Source organism: Triticum aestivum, chromosome 1A (genome assembly GCF_018294505.1).
Source record: "Triticum aestivum cultivar Chinese Spring chromosome 1A, IWGSC CS RefSeq v2.1, whole genome shotgun sequence".
Classification (NCBI taxonomy): Eukaryota; Viridiplantae; Streptophyta; class Magnoliopsida; order Poales; family Poaceae; genus Triticum; species Triticum aestivum.
In genome coordinates, this window is record NC_057794.1 from 507,028,462 (window position 1) to 507,047,876 (window position 19,415).

The following is a 19,415-nucleotide window of genomic DNA, read 5'->3' on the forward strand; positions in this document are numbered from 1 at the left end:
ATACTCTTATGTATTCGAGAGTAATAGTATAAAGCTAGCCACCACGGCTTTTTAATAGAAAAAAGGACCACATAGATGGTATACACCACTTTGCATACCGCACTAGTGGTTGGGGCGCACCTTTGGTGCGCCGCTTGAGCGGAAGCTCTCCGGAGCCGGCCATGTAGGTGCCGACCATTTCGATTTCTTTTTTTTGGGTGTGTTTGGCACATAGCTGGCCTCCAACAAAATGGACGAGCTTAACTACAATCAGTAGCATCAGTAGCAATTAATAAGGCTTGTAATGTTCCACTTGCTATTATCTCCAATGGCGTGACGTCAAACTTCATTAAAATACAGAGAAGATTTTACAGGATAAGTTATAAGAGAACATGAATTTAGAGGGTCAATTTTCAAGAAAACAATGATGCAACTCTATACATAGCCTCAGAGATCATGATGATTACACTACCCACATAATACACTCTCACCAGGGAGAAAACAACAGGAACATGATTCAAAACAAGAAAGGCAGCTTGCAGCTCTCCAGGATACCTCATCAATAATATAGCCTCAAACTCCAGTAAAATTCTATTCTGTCAAAGATCCTGGCATTGTTCTTTCCAAAAAATCATCTGTCCACTGATGTTGTTTTCAGACAGCTCCCTATGACGATGCGAAGATCCATCGTTATGCGGGATTTTTTGTGTAATTTCACAAGTTTGCACTCGGTACCAAGATGCAGTAGTACTTATAGGTTGCAAATGGAATGACGTGCCGCACAAAGCATTAACTCGAAAGTACCTGAACAACAAAATCACGCCTTCCACAATCCAGGAACATGTCTACAGTCCAATTAACTCCTGATCTTATTTAGTTGTCAAAAAGAACTCTTGATCTTATTTTATCCCTCGCTGCGCTAAAGCTTAGCTGATCTCTTGAGGTGGAACGATCAACTTCATTGAACCAAAGGCATGTGAATAGATTGGTGATGGGTATGTGCTCTCCTATAATTACACAGCCCTCGGGGACATCTGTTCAAGAAAAATGTATCGCTTATGTTCTCAGGAGAAATATTTCTATATCAGAATTCAGCGAGAAGAACCATTACCGCTTGTAATAAGGAACTTAGCTGATGAATAATGGGTTAAACCCTCTCTCTTGTAGAACTCTATTTGGTTATCGATTGAAGCATTATCATACTTCCCACCAGCCTTGTTGGCCTCAGCTTCCTCAAGGACATCAAAGAGTCTATAATGCCTGGAAATAGCGAAGCGCACATTTTTCCTCCACAAGAATCTGCGGCATGACAATGTATACAAAATCAAAATAATAAGAAGTCAAAATCTAGATAAGAGTAGACTTAACATTAAAGTGAGAATATGGTGCAGCTTGAATCTCTTAATACAACAGATAGAGCATAAGTGGCACTGGCAACAAGCAAACTTACTTTTTGACGGCATGCTTTCATTGAGTTGTGTGCAAAGTAGTTTATAAGTAGCAGACGGAGGTCAGTGAGAGAACGTGATGTTTACCTCTCTAACAACTGATAAGGATCCTTCACAAGTTTAAGTTTCCCATCGATCCAGAGTGAATACCGCACATCAGGAAAGAGTCGATGAAGTAATAGTTTTGGAACCTGTTTGAGGAAAATATCACAAGGTATTCAGTTAAAAAATTATCACAAGGAAAATACACGATTAGGAAAACAATTCGCTCATGCTGATTCGCATTAAGCATGGCATACTCTTGCCTTTCAACAGAACAGAAAATTGATTGTGGAGTCGAGAAACTTTTCACATACTGACCCAATGCAGAAAAGAATGAAAACATGTTGGATCAGTTATCTAGATAAGAGCACATGTTGCTTTTAGAAGATTGTGTAGAATTATCGTTACAACTACTCCCTCTGTCCCAGAATATAAGAACGTTTTTGACACTATCAATAGTGTCAAAAACGTTCTTATATTTTGGGACGGAGGAAGTAACTTTTAGTTTACATCGCTTGTGCACAATCTCCATGCCAGAAGTGTTGGAAATATGCCCTAGAGGCAATAATAAAATGGTTATTATTATATTTCTTTGTTCATGATAATTGTCTATTGTTCATGCTATAATTGTGTTACCTAGTGAGCCTCTAGTTGACTAGCTCGTTGATCAAAAAATAGTCATGGTTTCCTGACTATGGACATTGGATGTCATTGATAACGGGATCACATCATTAGGAGAATGATGTGATGGACAAGACCCAATCCTAAGCTTAGCTCAAAGATCGTGTAGTTCGTTTGCTGTAGCTTTTCTGAATGTCAAGTATCATTTCCTTAGACCATGAGATTGTGCAACTCCCGGATACCGTAGGAGTGCCTTGGGTGTGCCAAACGTCAAAACGTAACTAGGTGACTATAAAGGTACATTACAGGTATCTCCGAAAGTGTCTGTTGGGTTGGCACGAATCGAGACTAGGATTTGTCACTCCGTATGACGGCGAGGTATCTCTGGGCCCACTCGGTAATGCATCATCATAATGAGCTCAATGTGATCAAGTGGTTGATCACGGGATCATGCATTACGGTACGAGTAAAGTGACTTGCCGGTAACGAGACCGAACAAGGTATTGGGATACCGACGATCGAGTCCCGGGAAAGTAACGTACCGATTAACAAAGAGAATTGTATACGGATTGATTGAATCCTCGACATCGTGGTTCATCCGATGAGATCATCGTGGAGCATGTGGGAGCCAACATGGGTATCCAGATCCCGCTGTTGGTTATTGACCGGAGAGGCTTCTCGGTCATGTTTGCATGTCTCCCGAACCCGTAGGGTCTACACACTTAAGGTTCGGTGACACTAGGGTTGTAGAGATATTAGCGCACGCTAACCCTTCGGAGTCCCGGATGAGATCCCGGACGTCACGAGGAGTTCCGGAATGGTCCAGAGGTAAAGATTCATATATAGGAAGTCCAGTTTCGGTCATCGGGAAAGTTTCGGGGGTCACCGGTATTGTACTGGCACCACCGGAAGGGTTCCGGGGGTCCACCGGGTGGGGCCACCTATCCCAGAGGGCCCCATGGGCTGAAGTGGGAGGGAACCAGCCCCTAGTGGGCTGGTGCGTCCCCCTTGGGCCTCCCCCTGCGCCTAGGGTTAGGGGTGGGGGCGCCACCCTTGCCTTGGGGGGCAAGGCACCCCCTTGGCCGCCGCCCCCCCTAGGAGATTGGATCTCCTAGGGCCAGCGCCCCCCCTAGGCACCCTATATATAGTGGGGGGGAGGGAGGGCTGCGCACCCAAGCCCCTGGCCTCTCCCTCTCCCTCCCGTGACACTCCTCCATCTCCCTTGCGCTTGGCGAAGCCCTGCCGAGATCACCGTTGCTTCCACCACCACGCCGTCGTGCTGCTGGATCTTCATCAACCTCTCCTTCCCCCTTGCTGGATCAAGTTGGAGGAGACGTCTTCCCAACCGTACGTGTGTTGGACGCGGAGGTGCTGTCCGTTCGGCACTTGGTCATCGGTGATTTGAATCACGTCGAGTACGACTCCATCAACCCCGTTCTCTTGAACTCTTCCGCTCGTGATCTACAAGGGTATGTAGATGCACTCCTCTTTCCCTCGTTGATAGATGACTCCATAGATTGATCTTGGTGATGCGTAGAAAATTTTAAAATTCTGCTACGTTCCCCAACAGTGGCATCATGAGCTAGGTCTATGCGTAGTTACTATGCACGAGTAGAACACAAAGTAGTTGTGGGCGTCGATATTGTCAATTATCTTACCGTTACTAGTCTTATCTTGATTCGGCGACATCGTGGGATGAAGCGGCCCGGACCAACCTTACATGTACGCTTACGTGAGACCGGTTACACCGACTGACATGCACTAGTTGCATAAGGTGGCTGGCGGGTGTCTGTCTCTCCCACTTTAGTCGGTTCGGATTCGATGAACAGGGTCCTTATGAAGGGTAAATAGAAATTGGCAATTCACGTTGTGGTTTTGGCGTAGGTAAGAAACGTTCTTGCTAGAAACCTATAGCAGCCACGTAAAAACTTGCAACAACAATTAGAGGACGTCTAACTTGTTTTTGCAGCAAGTGTTTTGTGATGTGATATGGCCAAAGGATGTGATGAATGATATATGTGATGTATGAGATGATCATGTTCTTGTAATAGGAATCACGACTTGCATGTCGATGAGTATGACAACCGGCAGGAGCCATAGGAGTTGTCTTTATTTATTTATGACCTGCGTGTCAACATAAACGTCATGTAATTACTTTACTTTATTGCTAAAGCGTTAGCCATAGTAGTAGAAGTAATAGATGACGAGACAACTTCAAGAAGACACGATGATGGAGATCATGATGATGGAGATCATGGTGTCATGCCGGTGACAACGATGATCATGGAGCCCCGAAGATGGAGATCAAAGGAGCAAATGATATTGGCCATATCATGTCACTACTTGATTGCATGTGATGTTTATCATGTTTTACATCTTATTTGCTTAGAACGACGGTAGCTTAAATAAGATGATCCCTCGAAAAAATTTCAAGAAAGTGTTCCCCCTAACTGTGCACCATTGCGAAGGTTCGTTGTTTTGAAGCACCACGTGATGATCGGGTGTGATAGATTCTAACGTTCGAATACAATGGGTGTAAGACAAATTTACACACGCAATACACTTAGGTTGACTTGACGAGCCTAGCATGTACAGACATGGCCTCGGAACACAGAAGATACGATCAACATGAAGATGTTCACCGATGTTGACTAGTCCGTCTCACATGATGATCGGACACGGCCTAGTTAACTCGGATCATGTTATACTTAGATGACTAGAGGGATGTCTATCTGAGTGGGAGTTCATTGAATAATTTGATTAGATGAACTTAATTATCATGAACTTAGTCTAAAATCTTTACAATATGTCTTGTAGATCAAATGGCCAACGTTGTCCTCAACTTCAATGCGTTCCTAGAGAAAACCAAGCTGAAAGACGATGACAGCAACTATACGGACTGGGTCCAGAACCTGAGGATCATCCTCATAGCTGCCAAGAAAGATTATGTCCTAGAAGCACCGCTAGGTGACGCACCAGTCCCACAGAACCAAGACATTATGAATGCTTGGCAGACACGTGCTGATGATTACTCCCTCGTTCAGTGCGGCATGCTTTACAACTTAGAACCGGGGCTCCAAAAGCGTTTTGAGAGACATGGAGCATATGAGATGTTCGAAGAGCTGAAAATGGTTTTTCAAGCTCATACCCGGGTCGAGAGATATGAAGTCTCCGACAAGTTCTTCAGCTGTAAGATGGAGGAAAATAGTTCTGTCAGTGAGCACATACTCAAAATGTCTAGGTTGCATAACCGCTTGACTCAGCTGGGAATTAATCTCCCAGATGACGCGGTCATTGACAGAATCCTTCAGTCGCTTCCACCGAGCTACAAGAGCTTTGTGATGAATTTCAATATGCAGGGGATGGAAAAGACCATTCCTGAAGTATTTGCAATGCTGAAATCAGCAGAGGTAGAAGTCAAAAGGAACATAAGTGTTGATGGTGAATAAAACCACTAAGTTCAAGAAAGGCAAGGGTAAGAAGAACTTCAAGAAGGACGGCAAGGGAGTTGCTGCCCGGTAAGCAAGCTGCCGGGAAGAAGCCAAAGAATGGACCCAAGCTCGGGACTGAGTGCTTTTATTGCAAGGAAAGTGGTCACTGGAAGCGGAACTACCCCAAATACTTAGCGGACAAGAAGGCCGGCATCACGAAAGGTATATGTGATATACATGTAATTGATGTGTACCTTACCAGTACTCGTAGTAGCTCCTGGGTATTTGATACCGGTGCGGTTGCTCACATTTGTAACTCAAAGCAGGAGCTGCGGAATAAGCAGAGACTGACGAAGGACGAGGTGACGATGCGCGTTAGGAATGGTTCCAAGGTCGATGTGATCGCCGTCGGCACGCTACCTCTACATTTACCTACGGGATTAGTTTTAAACCTCAATAATTGTTATTTAGTGCCAGCTTTGAGCATGAACATTGTATCAGGATCTCGTTTAATACGAGATGGCTACTCATTTAAATCCGAGAATAATGGTTGTTCTATTTATATGAGAGATATATTTTATGGTCATGCTCCGATGGTGAATGGTTTATTCTTAATGAATCTCGAGCGTAATGCTACACATATTCATAGTGTGAACACCAAAAGATGTAAGGTTTATAATGATAGTCCCACATATTTGTGGCACTGCCGCCTTGGTCACATAGGTGTCAAACGCATGAAGAAGCTCCATGCAGATGGACTTTTAGAATCTCTTGATTACGAATCATTTGACACGTGCGAACCATGCCTCATGGGTAAAATGACCAAGACTCCGTTCTCAGGAACAATGGAGCGAGCAACCAACTTATTGGAAATCATACATACTGATGTGTGCGGTCCAATGAGTGTTGAGGCTCGCGGTGGCTATCGTTATGTTCTCACCCTCACTGATGACTTGAGTAGATATGGGTATGTCTACTTAATGAAACACAAGTCTGAGACCTTTGAAAAGTTCAAGAAATTTCAGAGTGAGGTTGAGAATCAACGTGACAGGAAAATCAAGTTCTTGCGATCAGATCGTGGCGGAGAATACTTGAGTCACGAATTTGGCACACACTTAAGGAAATGTGGAATAGTTTCACAACTAACGCCGCCTAGAACACCTCAGCGTAATGGTGTGTCCGAACGTCGTAATCGCACTCTATTAGATATTGTGCGATCTATGATGTCTCTTACCGATTTACCGCTATCATTTTGGAGCTATGCTTTAGAGACTGCCGCATTCACTTTAAATAGGGCTCCGTCGAAATCCGTTGAGACGACACCGTATGAATTATGGTTTGGGAAGAAACCTAAGCTGTCGTTTCTAAAAGTTTGGGGATGCGATGCTTATGTCAAGAAACTTCAACCTGAAAAGCTCGAACCCAAATCGGAAAAATGCGTCTTCATAGGATACCCTAAAGAAACTGTTGGGTATACCTTCTACCTCAGATCCGAAGGCAAGATCTTTGTTGCCAAGAATGGGTCCTTTCTAGAGAAAGAGTTTCTCTCGAAAGAAATAAGTGGGAGGAAAGTAGAACTTGATGAAGTATTACCTCTTGAACCGGTAAATGGCGCAGCTCAAGAAAATGTTCCTGAGGTGCCTGCACCGACTAGAGGAAGTTGATGATGATCATGAAACTTCAGATCAAGTTGCTACTGAACTTCGTAGGTCCACAAAGACACGTTCCGCACCAGAGTGATATGGCAACCCTATCTTGGAAATCATGTTGTTAGACAACGGTGAACCTTCGAACTATGAAGAAGCGATGGCGGGCCCGGATTCCGACAAATGGCTGGAAGCCATGAAATCCGAGATAGGATCCATGTATGAAAACGAAGTATGGACTTTGACTGACTTGCCCGTTGATCGGCGAGCCATAGAAAATAAATGGATCTTTAAGAAGAAGACAAACGCGGATGGTAATGTGATCATCTATAAAGCTCGGCTTGTCGCTAAGGGTTATGGACAAGTTCAAGGGGTTGACTATGATGAGACTTTCTCACCCGTAGCGAAGCTGAAGTCCGTCCGAATCATGTTAGCAATTGCCGCATTCTATGATTATGAGATATGGCAAATGGACGTCAAAACGACATTCCTTAATGGTTTCCTTAAGGAAGAATTGTATATGATGCAGCCGGAAGGTTTTGTCGATCCTAAGAATGCTGACAAGGTGTGCAAGCTCCAACGCTCGATTTATGGGCTGGTGCAAGCATCTCGGAGTTGGAACATTCGCTTTGATGAGATGATCAAAGCGTTTGGGTTTATGCAGACCTATGGAGAAGTCTGCATTTACAAGAAAGTGAGTGGGAGCTCTATAGCATTTCTCATATTGTATGTGGATGACATACTGTTGATGGGAAATGATATAGAATTCTTGGAAAGCATAAAGGCCTACTTGAACAAGTGTTTTTCAATGAAGGACCTTGGAGAAGCTGCTTATATATTAGGCATCAAGATTTATAGAGATAGATCAAGACGCCTCATTGGTCTTTCATAGAGTACGTACCTTGACAAGATATTGAAGAAGTTCAAAATGGATCAGTCAAAGAAGGGGTTCTTGCCTGTATTGCAAGGTACGAGATTGAGCATGGCTCAATGCCCAACCACGGCAGAAGATAGAGAAAAGATGAGTGTCGTCCCCTATGCCTCGGCCATATGGTCTATCATGTATGCTATGCTGTGTACCAGACCTGATGTAAACCTTGCCGTAAGTTTGGTAGGAAGGTACCAAAGTAATCCCGGCATGGAACACTGGACAGCGGTCAAGAATATCCTGAAGTACCTGAAAAGGACCAAGGATATGTTTCTCGTTTATGGATGTGGCGAAGAGCTCGTCGTAAAGGGTTACGTCGACGCTAGCTTCGACACAGATCTGGATGACTCTAAGTCACAAACCGGATACGTGTATATTTTGAATGGTGGGGCAGTAAGCTGGTGCAGTTGCAAGCAAAGCGTCGTGGCGGGATCTACATGTGAAGCAGAATACATGGCAGCCTCGGATGCAGCACAAGAAGCAATCTGGGTGAAGGAGTTCATCACCGACCTAGGAGTCATACCCAATGCGTCGGGGCCGATGACTCTCTTCTGTGACAACACTGGAGCTATTGCCCTTGCCAAGGAGCCCATGTTTCACAGGAAGACCAAGCATATCAAGCGTCGCTTCAACTCCATTCATGAAAGTGTTCAAAATGAAGACATAGAGGTTTGTAAAGTACATACAGACCTGAATGTAGCAGATCCGTTGACTAAACCTCTCCCTAGAGCAAAACATGATCAACACCAGAACTGCATGGGTGTTCGATTCATCACAATGTAACTAGAATATTGACTAGTGCAAGTGGGAGACTGTTGGAAATATGCCCTAGAGGCAATAATAAAATGGTTATTATTATATTTCTTTGTTCATAATAATTGTCTATTGTTCATGCTATAATTGTGTTATCCGGAAATCGTAATACATGTGTGAATACATAGACCACAACACGTCCCTAGTGAGACTCTAGTTGACTAGCTCGTTGATCAAAAGATAGTCATGGTTTCCTGACTATGGACATTGGATGTCATTGATAACGGGATCACATCATTAGAAGAATGATGTGATGGACAAGACCCAATCCTAAGCTTAGCTCAAAGATCGTGTAGTTCGTTTGCTGTAGCTTTTCTGAATGTCAAGTATCATTTCCTTAGACCATGAGATTGTGCAACTCCCGGATACCGTAGGAGTGCCTTAGGTGTGCCAAACGTCACAACGTAACTGGGTGACTATAAAGGTACATTACAGGTATCTCCGAAAGTGTCTGTTGGGTTGGCACGAATCGAGACTGGGATTTGTCACTCCGTATGACGGAGAGGTATCTCTGGGCCCACTCGGTAATGCATCATCATAATGAGCTCAATGTGATCAAGTGGTTGATCACGGGATCATGCATTACGGTATGAGTAAAGTGACTTGCCGGTAACGAGACTGAACAAGGTATTAGGATACCGACGATCGAGTCTCGGGCAAATAACGTACCGATTGACAAAGGGAATTGTATACGGATTGATTGAATCCTCGACATCGTGGTTCATCCGATGAGATCATCGTGGAGCATGTGGGAGCCAACATGGGTATCCAGATCCAGCTATTGGTTATTGACCGGAGAGGCTTCTCTGTCATGTCTGCATGTCTCCCGAACCTGTAGGGTCTACACACTTAAGGTTCGGTGACGCTAGGGTTGTAGAGATATTAGCACACGGTAACCCGAAAGTTGTTCGGAGTCCCGGATGAGATCCCGAACGTCACGAGGAGTTCCGGAATTGTCCGAAGGTAAAGATTCATATATAGGAAGTCCAGTTTCGGCCATCAGAAAGGTTCAGGGGTCACGGTATTGTACCGGCACCACCGGAAGGGTCCCGGGGGTCCACCGGGTGGGGCCACCTATCCCGGAGGGCCCCATGGGCTGAAGTGGGAGGGGAACCAACCCCTAGTTGGCTGGTGCGCCCCCCCTTGGGCCTCCCCTGTGCCTAGGGTTAGAAACCCTAGGGGTGGGGGCGCCACCCTTGCCTTGGGGGACAAGGCACCCCCTTGGCCGCCGCCCCCCTAGGAGATTGGATCTCCTAGGGCCGGCGCTCCCCCCCTAGGCACCCTATATATAGTGGGGGGGGGGGAGGAAGGGCTACGCACCCAAGCCCCTGGCCTCTCCCTCTCCCTCCTGTGACACTCCTCCATCTCCCTTGCGCTTGGCGAAGCCCTACCGAGATCACCGTTGCTTCCACCACCACGCCGTCGTGCTGCTGGATCTTCATCAACATCTCCTTCCCCCTTGCTGGATCAAGTTGGAGGAGACGTCTTCCCAACCGTACGTGTGTTGAACACGGAGGTGTTGTCCGTTCGGCACTTGGTCATCGGTGATTTGAATCACGTCGAGTCCATCAACCCCGTTCTCTTGAACGCTTCCGCTCGTGATCTACAAGGGTATCTAGATGCACTCCTCTTTTCCTCGTTGATAGATGACTCCATTGATTGATCTTGGTGATGCGTAGAAAATTTTAAAATTCTGTTACGTTCCCCAACAAGAAGTAACTGGCACCTAAAAGATTCAGTTAGGAAAATCAAATAACTAAATGTACAGTGCAGCAACGGCGAACCGGCCTCAAAACTCTGTCAATTCAGTAGTATTTTTATTTATTTTCTTCACAATGAACTGCACAGTGATTTTAGGCTAATTTTGACGAAAGCTGTGGGGTCAGGATAAGGAAGGTTGTGCACAACAACCACCCGCCACAGCCCGATTCTTTTCGTATTATCAATGATCTTCTTTATTGCAGCTTCAGTTTCATCCAGAAACATGAAGCAAACAACATCTTTTGAAAATGTACTAATCTTTTCTGATTGTTGCATTATATCATAATTCCCTGAGAAAAACAAATAAGAAAGCTCACACACAACGTGCAATTAGCACCGACATGGAAACATGACACCATGTAAATATAATTGGCATAGAAAAGAAGATGCAGTTACCAAAAATAGCAGAAGCAACTGTCCCCTGGCACTGCCGCATCTCATACAGATCAGCTTCTTCTAGACCGAATGCAGTATTGAGACCATGTATCTCCCCCCTCAAAAATCTACTGAAAAGTAGGAAGTACCAAGAGGTTACATTCAACGGATGTGGCATGGATCAAAGCATACTCGTTTTTACTTGATTTGATGACATATCAATCAGGAATAAGCAATATTAGAAAGCCTACACATCTCAGCATCACCAAGATGTGTAGATTTCTCCATTTCTCCTTGAGCATAAATATTAACCTTAGATTTTTTTACGGAGTCTATCACCTGCAGTAGGTGTTGAGTGCGTAAAAACAACACAATACTAAGAGCATGGCCCCAATTATAGCACTGAACAAAAGCTCAAAAAAAAATTATAGCACTGAACAAGATAATACTGAGAGCATGGCAGCACATCAAACATGATTAGTTGCAACATGTGAAGCTAATTGAATAAGCAACACCAAATTAGGCATAGACCTTTTAAAAATTCAGTAGGAACCACTGATTAAATTATAAGCATTGGACCAACATTATCTCATTAATGCTGAGGGGCACACAAGGAGGTTATCGTAGCCCCAAGAACACAGGAGCACGGACACGCCCAGTCAGTTGGTACAACTAAAGTCCGATTTTTTAATAACCAACATTGGTTTCAGATTTTATATCGCTCAGACTGCATAAAAATAGAGTACACAGGCTGGATCATGTTTCCTCAATCAAATTATAGTAATTGTTCATGGAAGCAGTCATAGTGTACATTGTACACAAATGCAATCGTTTCTTTCAGCTTGAAGCAGAGAACCACCAAGAAAAAAGGAGGAGGGAGTATCAAGCACACATTTATCTTGTCAAAAATCAGATACTCGGCCTTCAAATGAGTGCAAGAAATCTGAACAATTTACTCATTAATGCCAGGTTCCTGCCCACCAAACTGATTGCATGGGAAAGTAAGGAACTCAAAACCTGTGGTCGCATCAAATTGTAAGCATAATATATCATAACTGAAAATCAAGGACTGATCATATGCAGATAGATCATACCCTGGTCCTTGTACTTCTTGTACAATTGAGCCAGTTCCATCTAGTTGGAATCGGTCTAAGATACTGTAGTAGTTACAGGAAACGATTGTCTTTGTTAATATAATAAAATGGTAATCCTTTCAGTATTTACATCACTTGGCACATGGAGAATTAGATGAAACAATCAATGTCACGACACTTAGATGCGCAAAAAGTCTGGGTGTCCAACTCCATACCAACTTGATCAGAGTAGTTTTGTTTGCATGCATAGAAAACTTTGATGCAAATCGTAAATGCTGATCGTAATGACCCACAAACTACTGAGATGATGGGGGTATTTAGCAGAACAATATTTTAACCTTTGAATTGTGCGATATACACATTTACTCTTCTTTGATCTATGGAATATACTTTGTGTGTCGGTACTTCTGTTCAACAAAGAAAAGAAGAAGAGATGTTTGGTTTCATTTTCAGTGAAGTGGCGAAATAACCCTAAAGTAGTATCTGCAAATGAATCTTTAGATGATAGATGTTTAGGCCTTCCACTTTCGTAAGCTTCAGAACGCCCTTGGGAGTTGCTTTTGTGTAAGAGATATTGAAGTGAACTGTTTAGAGTGGAGAATAAAAAATTATAAAATACTTGAAAAAAAAGGAAAACCATCACTCAACTTTCAGGTCCCTCAAGCTTGTTCACAGCCTCTACAGAATACTGATGTAGATCGAGAAGATGACCATCGGGTTATAGTACTGTCCAAAGTCCAAACCACCACTTTGGAAATCAAAGTGCAAGTTGCCTTACCTGGTCCCGTGCGCCGAGGCATGACACCATCGACCCATTCCTCCCAACCTTGCTTGCATTCGCGCATTATGCCTAATCACTTAACTGAACTGAACTAAATGTAGTGGGATGGGGATGAATTATACTGAGATGACAGATTAACATAGACACATAGTAGGAGCTTACTTGTTGCCTCTGATCTTGAACCAGGTCTGCTTTTGGGAGTACGAAAGGTCGCCCTTGCAGGAGGCCGAGCGTGGGACTCATGTTACTACAGACTGAAATCAATCATCAACATCACAACATATCTTCCAATAAATCTGATCTATTTGGTCTGCAGCAGGACGAGTGGAGAATAAAAGAGAAAAAGAATCCATCTCACCCGGTGGATTCTAGGACGTCCATGCAGATCTTGTAGCGCCCTTGTGCAGATCTTCGTTGTAGGCTAGCTGCCGCTCGGCGCTCGGTGGCCAGCGCCTTCGTAGCCAATCCCCTGAACGCCTCCCCTCACCTGGGAGAAAATCCGACGATGGCCCGTTCTTCAAATTCCCACGTCTGTTAATTTCTTGTTTATCGATGCTGCTCTTCTTCTCTTCCCTCCTTTGAGCAAAAGGATCAACACCAGGCTCTGTAATAAATCATACTTAGTTAAAAGGGTAACAGAACGCAAACATGTTTGCACTAACTATACTGACAATGAAGACCCAAGAGATCCAGTCAGTGATAAATGAAAAAAAATTACTGAAGCAAAAGTGTGCAGGTTGTTAAGCATATGTGTCAGTGTCACAACACACGACTGCAATATTATGTAAATCTCGAAATGATTGCTACTCGCTAGATTCAGTTACTCAAAATGCGAAGAGCATTGGAGGCTTAAAAAGAACATTGGACTAAATCGGTGTACATAAGCAGAAGCAAGCAGGCTGTTAAGCATTTGTGTCACAGCTCATGATAACTGCAATATGTACTTGGCACGGGAAAGCTCCAACAAATAACTACACTTGTTACAAAACAAGATTCACCAACCACAGATAGAGAAGACAAGTTGCTCACCATCTGTCAGTTTGGCTTCAACGATGGGAACACTCTGTCATCATTAACACAACCATAGCAGTAAGTCCGCTTCCAGGAATTAGCTTGCTCGTCCCATGCACGCACTTCTTCTTGTACTTGATAATCCCTGCAGGTATGTTCATGTTATGCTAAGTCCAAGCAAATACACTTGAAATAAAAACACCCAGAAAGCCAGCAAGAATAACAAGTTCACCTTTCGATTTCGCAAACCGCTCCCACTTTACACACATATCAATGTCATAAGTAGCACAACCAAAACAATCAACTAACGGTACTGCAAAATTTTCTTCTATAGATGTACATCACATCCACCTATATAGAGCCATACGCCCATATCCCATTAGGATTGTACATGGATTAGAAATTGAAACCCTAGGGATAAGGAGTGTCAGGAGGGGGCCAACTGAAACCCCACAGGCATCGATGCCACTTGGGGAATCAAACCCCAAGAAAAGAACATGGACTTAAGTTCTAAAGTATTGTGATAAACATGTACTAAGAGGTAAGCATCCATTGATAGTATCTCCCATAATCATGTGTTATGGCCCCTTCACTAATTAATAGCATGTCATCATAACCAAATCGAGTTGGTGAACAATAGAAACTGATTTAGGACAGTGGTAATGACAAAATCAGCAGCAGCGGCAGAGCATCAATAGCAAGCAGCAGCAATCAACAACAGGAACGACCGGCGACAGAGGGAGTTGGGAGGGTGAAGTACCTTGTTGCATTTATCGACCTTTCTTCCTAACGGAAGAAGAGCAGCGGCAGCAACGACCTGTACAGACGCGAAGTGGTGGGGGCAGCAGCGAGGGCACCTCCGGCTCGCCTTCCTCACCGCCGTCCCGCTATACAAACTCCGATCCACCGCTGCGGCCTCTACTCCTCCGCCGAGTCCCCCCAGTTCCAGCCTCTTCTCCTCCTTCCTCCCAGCTTGGTCTCTAAGGTCGATGTCCACGGATCGCGCTCGGCCGCCGCGCCGCTTCGCTCTGCTATGCCCATCGGCCGCAGCCGCAGCCGCACCTCCACTGCCGACCGACGTAGCTCTCTGCGGTCGTTGCTGGCACCAGCCTTCCTCGTCCGCCGATGGACAGCGCGCGGGGGGCCGAGGAGAAGAGGCGTGAGTGAGGGAGACAAGGAGGTCGCGTGCGAGGTGTTAGGAATTAATTAATTAGGTTAATTAACTATTAATCACTGCTATGTCGGTGCCACTTTTGGCAACTGCCTCCTTTTGTAACCGCCTTGTAAACTGGGTATAAATACCCCAATCTTCAATCAATAGAATAACGGTTCATTCATATATCTGTTTTCCATTCGCTCCTCTCTCTCGATTCTCTCCAACACGTTATCACGCACGCCTCTTCCAGAGAGCAATTAGGCCAAGAACTCGACGGCTCCACCGTCCCTGACCCTCCCTCCGGCCCCAAGGACACGAGGACCCTCGGCCTCGACAGCGCTCCAGCGGCGCAGCACCAGCGCGCGATGCAGGCGGCTGAGGCACCCCATGGTTGACGACGCCCTCCTCTGTAGGCGCGTCGAAGCGGCGCCCTCCGGCGCTTCAATCCGCCACATGACTGCCGACGACAGCGGCGGCAAACGGCAAGGCCTCTCTATGGCCAGAGGAGGCCACTCCGGCGATCTGCAATTGCCGCAGACGATGACTGGAGAAGTCTGGAGAAGTTGGCTACTAGAGTTTCGGCCACCACGCGATTCACGGCGAAGACGAGATGTTCCTCGTACAAAAAGGAAAGAAACTAATCAGGGAGATTGATTGATTGATCTTGTCTTCTTGCAATCATCAATTAATAATCTAACAATGAATTGTTTTTCTCCTGTATGTATATGCGCTCACACGAATCTCACGAAGAATTGATCAATCGTGAACTACAAAGAAAGAAGAACCGATGGAAGAACGCAGCGCCAGCCTCCATCGATTCAAGAATTGGAAGCCTCGAACACACTCTGCCAAAGGACAGAAAATCAATCAATTGAGCGGATTTATCATACTCCAAGCAGGAACATCAGAACTTGAAATTGGGCACAATTTTCAATTACACAAGGAAGACGCACAGAAAAGGATATGGGCGTTGGCATCCAGGATCACTCGATCGAAAATCCATACCAATAACTGTAAGCATCCATGTGATTTCTTCAATTTGTGATGTTCTTACCTCTTAAATGAGATCGGCCGCGGATCAGCGGACTCGATTCCGGACGGAGGAAGGTCTAAGCGGCGGCCGCTCGTCCACTCTCCTCCTCCCTTTTCCCCCTGGATGCGATGGTTGAGGCCGCACCCGCGGCCTCCATCGGCACGGCCGTCTACAGCGGCGACAACCACATCCCGGCAGCAATGCTCCTCCCTCCGGAGGAGCACCACGGCCCGCCACGCAGCCCGGCAACAGAGACGGCCAACGCGCATGCGGAGCGCAGTTCTCTCCGCCACACCTTGGCACGGCGGCGGCCTTCGGCTCCGACGCCGCTTCTCCTGATGCGGCGCGATGGCGCGGCGGCGGCCAACATCCGTCCCACGGCGTGGAGATGCTGCCCAGGCGCAGACGACCTTCGATTGGCGACGCCATCTTCCCTCCTAATTCCTCACGAGGAGATGTGCTATGACTCTGTACAGCCAAAGCTAACTCAATCGATGGATTCTTGGCCGTAGCGAGAATCACCGGAGAACCTTATCTCTTCGGCCATTTAACAATTTGCATTTTTTTATTGCCAAATAAGGACATCAGCTTTAGTACTACTTGCATAGAAGCCCTCAGGCTAATTGTGATCGTATCACTCAGACTCTCTGGTCTTCATATTGTGCATCATATTTTAAAAAATGAATTCTACATGTATTATGAGCATAGTAGTATTGTTCAAGTGTTCATACCTTGAATTTCCAAGACGACATTGTGCCATATTATACATGTTTGCCTCAGCATTCATTGTAAATATTAGTTTTAGAACAACATTTTTCTGTCTTTTGCAATTGGAATTAATTTTTCTTGCAAATCTTGACGAAATCCAAAATAAGGATTTTGAAGTGTCATACTTAAGATGACCACATCATATTTTATTTGTGAATCACAAGGTATTGATGGCATCTACTGCAGAATTTGCAGATTATCTATCACTACTGTGAGGTCTACATCTTGTTATTTTGATAAGATGACTACCTTCAAGTGCTCTTCCAAATATTAATGTGACTATTCCAAATTTAATTTGTGAATCACAAGGTATTGGTGGTATCTACTGCACTATTTGCAGATTATCAACCACTACTGTGAGGTCTACATCTTGTCATTTTAACAAGATTATTACCTTCAAAGTGCTCTTCCAAATATTAATATTATATGTGACTACCTCAAGATATCATAAGGTAATACTGGCATCTACTGCAAATTTTGCAGACTATCCATTATTACTGCAAGGTCTACATCATGTCACTTTGACAGATGACTACCTTCAAAGTGATTTCACACATTTTACATAACATAAGGTAATAGAATTATGAACATCTACTGACAAAAGTCAGACTATGTTTCCTATTACTGCGAGATCTACACCGCATCCGGTGACTATCTTCAAAGTGTTATTCTATATAAATGGAGGTCTACACATATGAGTGTATAGCATCAGCTATCATAAAAAAAAATTGCTCCTCTGAAGCAATTGTTGTTGTTCACTAAAAAAAGATATTTACTCTCATAATAAAAGGTATTCATGCATGAACACTACATGCTGAAACAGCAAATATTTTCCACAAATATCATTTATTCAAGCCTCATTTTGCTTTAATATGTCATAGACAACTATGCAAATATTTGCACATACCAGTAATTACCTTCTATTACATTGGTAAAATACATGGCAGTGGAGCCTATGTCACTATTTTAATTATAGTGTCGTCCATTCATTAAAATGGATACCACAATTTATAGAAATTGTTGAGTGTCTCAAACACTATTGATAGGTCCACATCAAATTGTGGTTATACTTTTATAGTGACTAACCAATGATAAACATGAAAAGTCTATGTGTTTTGGCAGTGACTCCGAAGTCACATATTTTCTCAAGAATGAAGTCCAAAACATTAGCAATGATTTCATCACATCTGTTGTATTGAAGGATACACCCAGGTTCACCATGGATCATCTTGGCCATGAGTATTTTCATGTAACACATGCCTGACATTTCCAAATGCACTAAATTCAAGATTAGGTGGGAGTATTTATTTTAAGATGATTCATGACATCAGTCATTGTGTCCACCCGTGGCCTATTGCCACTACAACTCCACCTTCTGCAATGGCTATTCTCTTGATAGCTAAGTATATATATGTTGCATTTTATATGTCATCAACTTCACTTAGTTCTCAAACTAAGTAATTATGGATGAATATTTATTCACTACAATTTTTCCCTTGAGAGAAACATGCTGCCATGAGCACATCACGATTGATCACCCATTTGATTTCAAAACATCAAGTCTATTGCATCTCACAATTCTGTCACTTTAATCAACTTTAAGTTGAGATCTCGTGATCAAATATTTTCCTATATACAGATCCAGTTGAAAAGCCCTTAATGCACTTTACATCCTCTTAAGATGGTACTACCTTTTTTTATGATCAAGAAACATGGAATTTCTTAAAATCATCAGATTCACCCAATGGGTGTTATACCATAATTTAAAATTCATGCTAGTATCGAGAATAGTATGCAAGTTAGTTGTCACAAAATAGAACTATGAGGAATTCGAAGTAAAGTGGAGGCTAATAGACAACCAAAGACGGAATTATCTCTTAATAAGAATCGGTCATTTTCAAGTGATCAAAAGACAACTCTCAAGTTTATCAGATGCGTGGTTATGTAAATATTGTACCTATGATTACCAAACCCTCAAACATATGGTCGAACCACATCACAAATTTATTAAAAGGCAAATAAGTTCAATGGGATAAATTTGAAAATTTGCAAATAACAACCAGATTCTGGTAAAGAATTGTTCTCAGAATCTTCATCAGAAGGAGGACCAAAATCTAGTGCAGAAAATGGAGGATGAACTCATTTGCACTCAATAATATCGGAGACCTTAGGTAATCTCCTAATTATTCCCAAAAATAGCATTAACCTGTACTTGTACTACTACATGTAGTAGGATATTCAATATCCCATCACTTGGATACAATATTTAATAAATTTGATAGCATGGTTAAATTCATACTTAGTATTGTTGCGTACGAAATAATTTTCTAAATATTAATAAATTAAATGTCTATTTTGATAGACTTATCCATCCTGGTTTGGGGATGATTAGAAAATTATTGACAATTCTGTTGGTCACAACTTAACAAGTTGCAAAATATCCCAAATCATCAGATTTTATGCGCACTACATGTGCCATAGGGGAAATCAGTTTTAAGGCACTCTCACCTTAAAATTCTAAATGAGCC

At 43.6% G+C, this 19,415-nt stretch overlaps 1 long non-coding RNA gene across 18 annotated transcripts; it reads right to left on the bottom strand.

Annotated features, from left to right (window-relative positions):
* Window positions 1-274: 274 nt before the first annotated feature.
* On the bottom strand, window positions 275-16,383 carry LOC123061022 (uncharacterized). 18 transcript variants are annotated; one of them, XR_006428462.1, is made up of 9 exons: window positions 14,691-15,140; window positions 13,949-14,075; window positions 13,278-13,523; window positions 13,082-13,173; window positions 12,917-13,000; window positions 11,066-12,826; window positions 1,515-1,618; window positions 1,091-1,278; window positions 275-1,013 (listed from the first exon to the last, which is right to left on the bottom strand). It is a non-coding gene; the product is annotated as an uncharacterized lncRNA (long non-coding RNA). The 18 variants fall into 18 exon arrangements; XR_006428465.1 differs by having other exon boundaries at window positions 12,917-13,005; XR_006428463.1 differs by having other exon boundaries at window positions 11,066-11,172; window positions 11,937-12,061; window positions 12,139-13,173.
* Window positions 16,384-19,415: the final 3,032 nt, after the last annotated feature.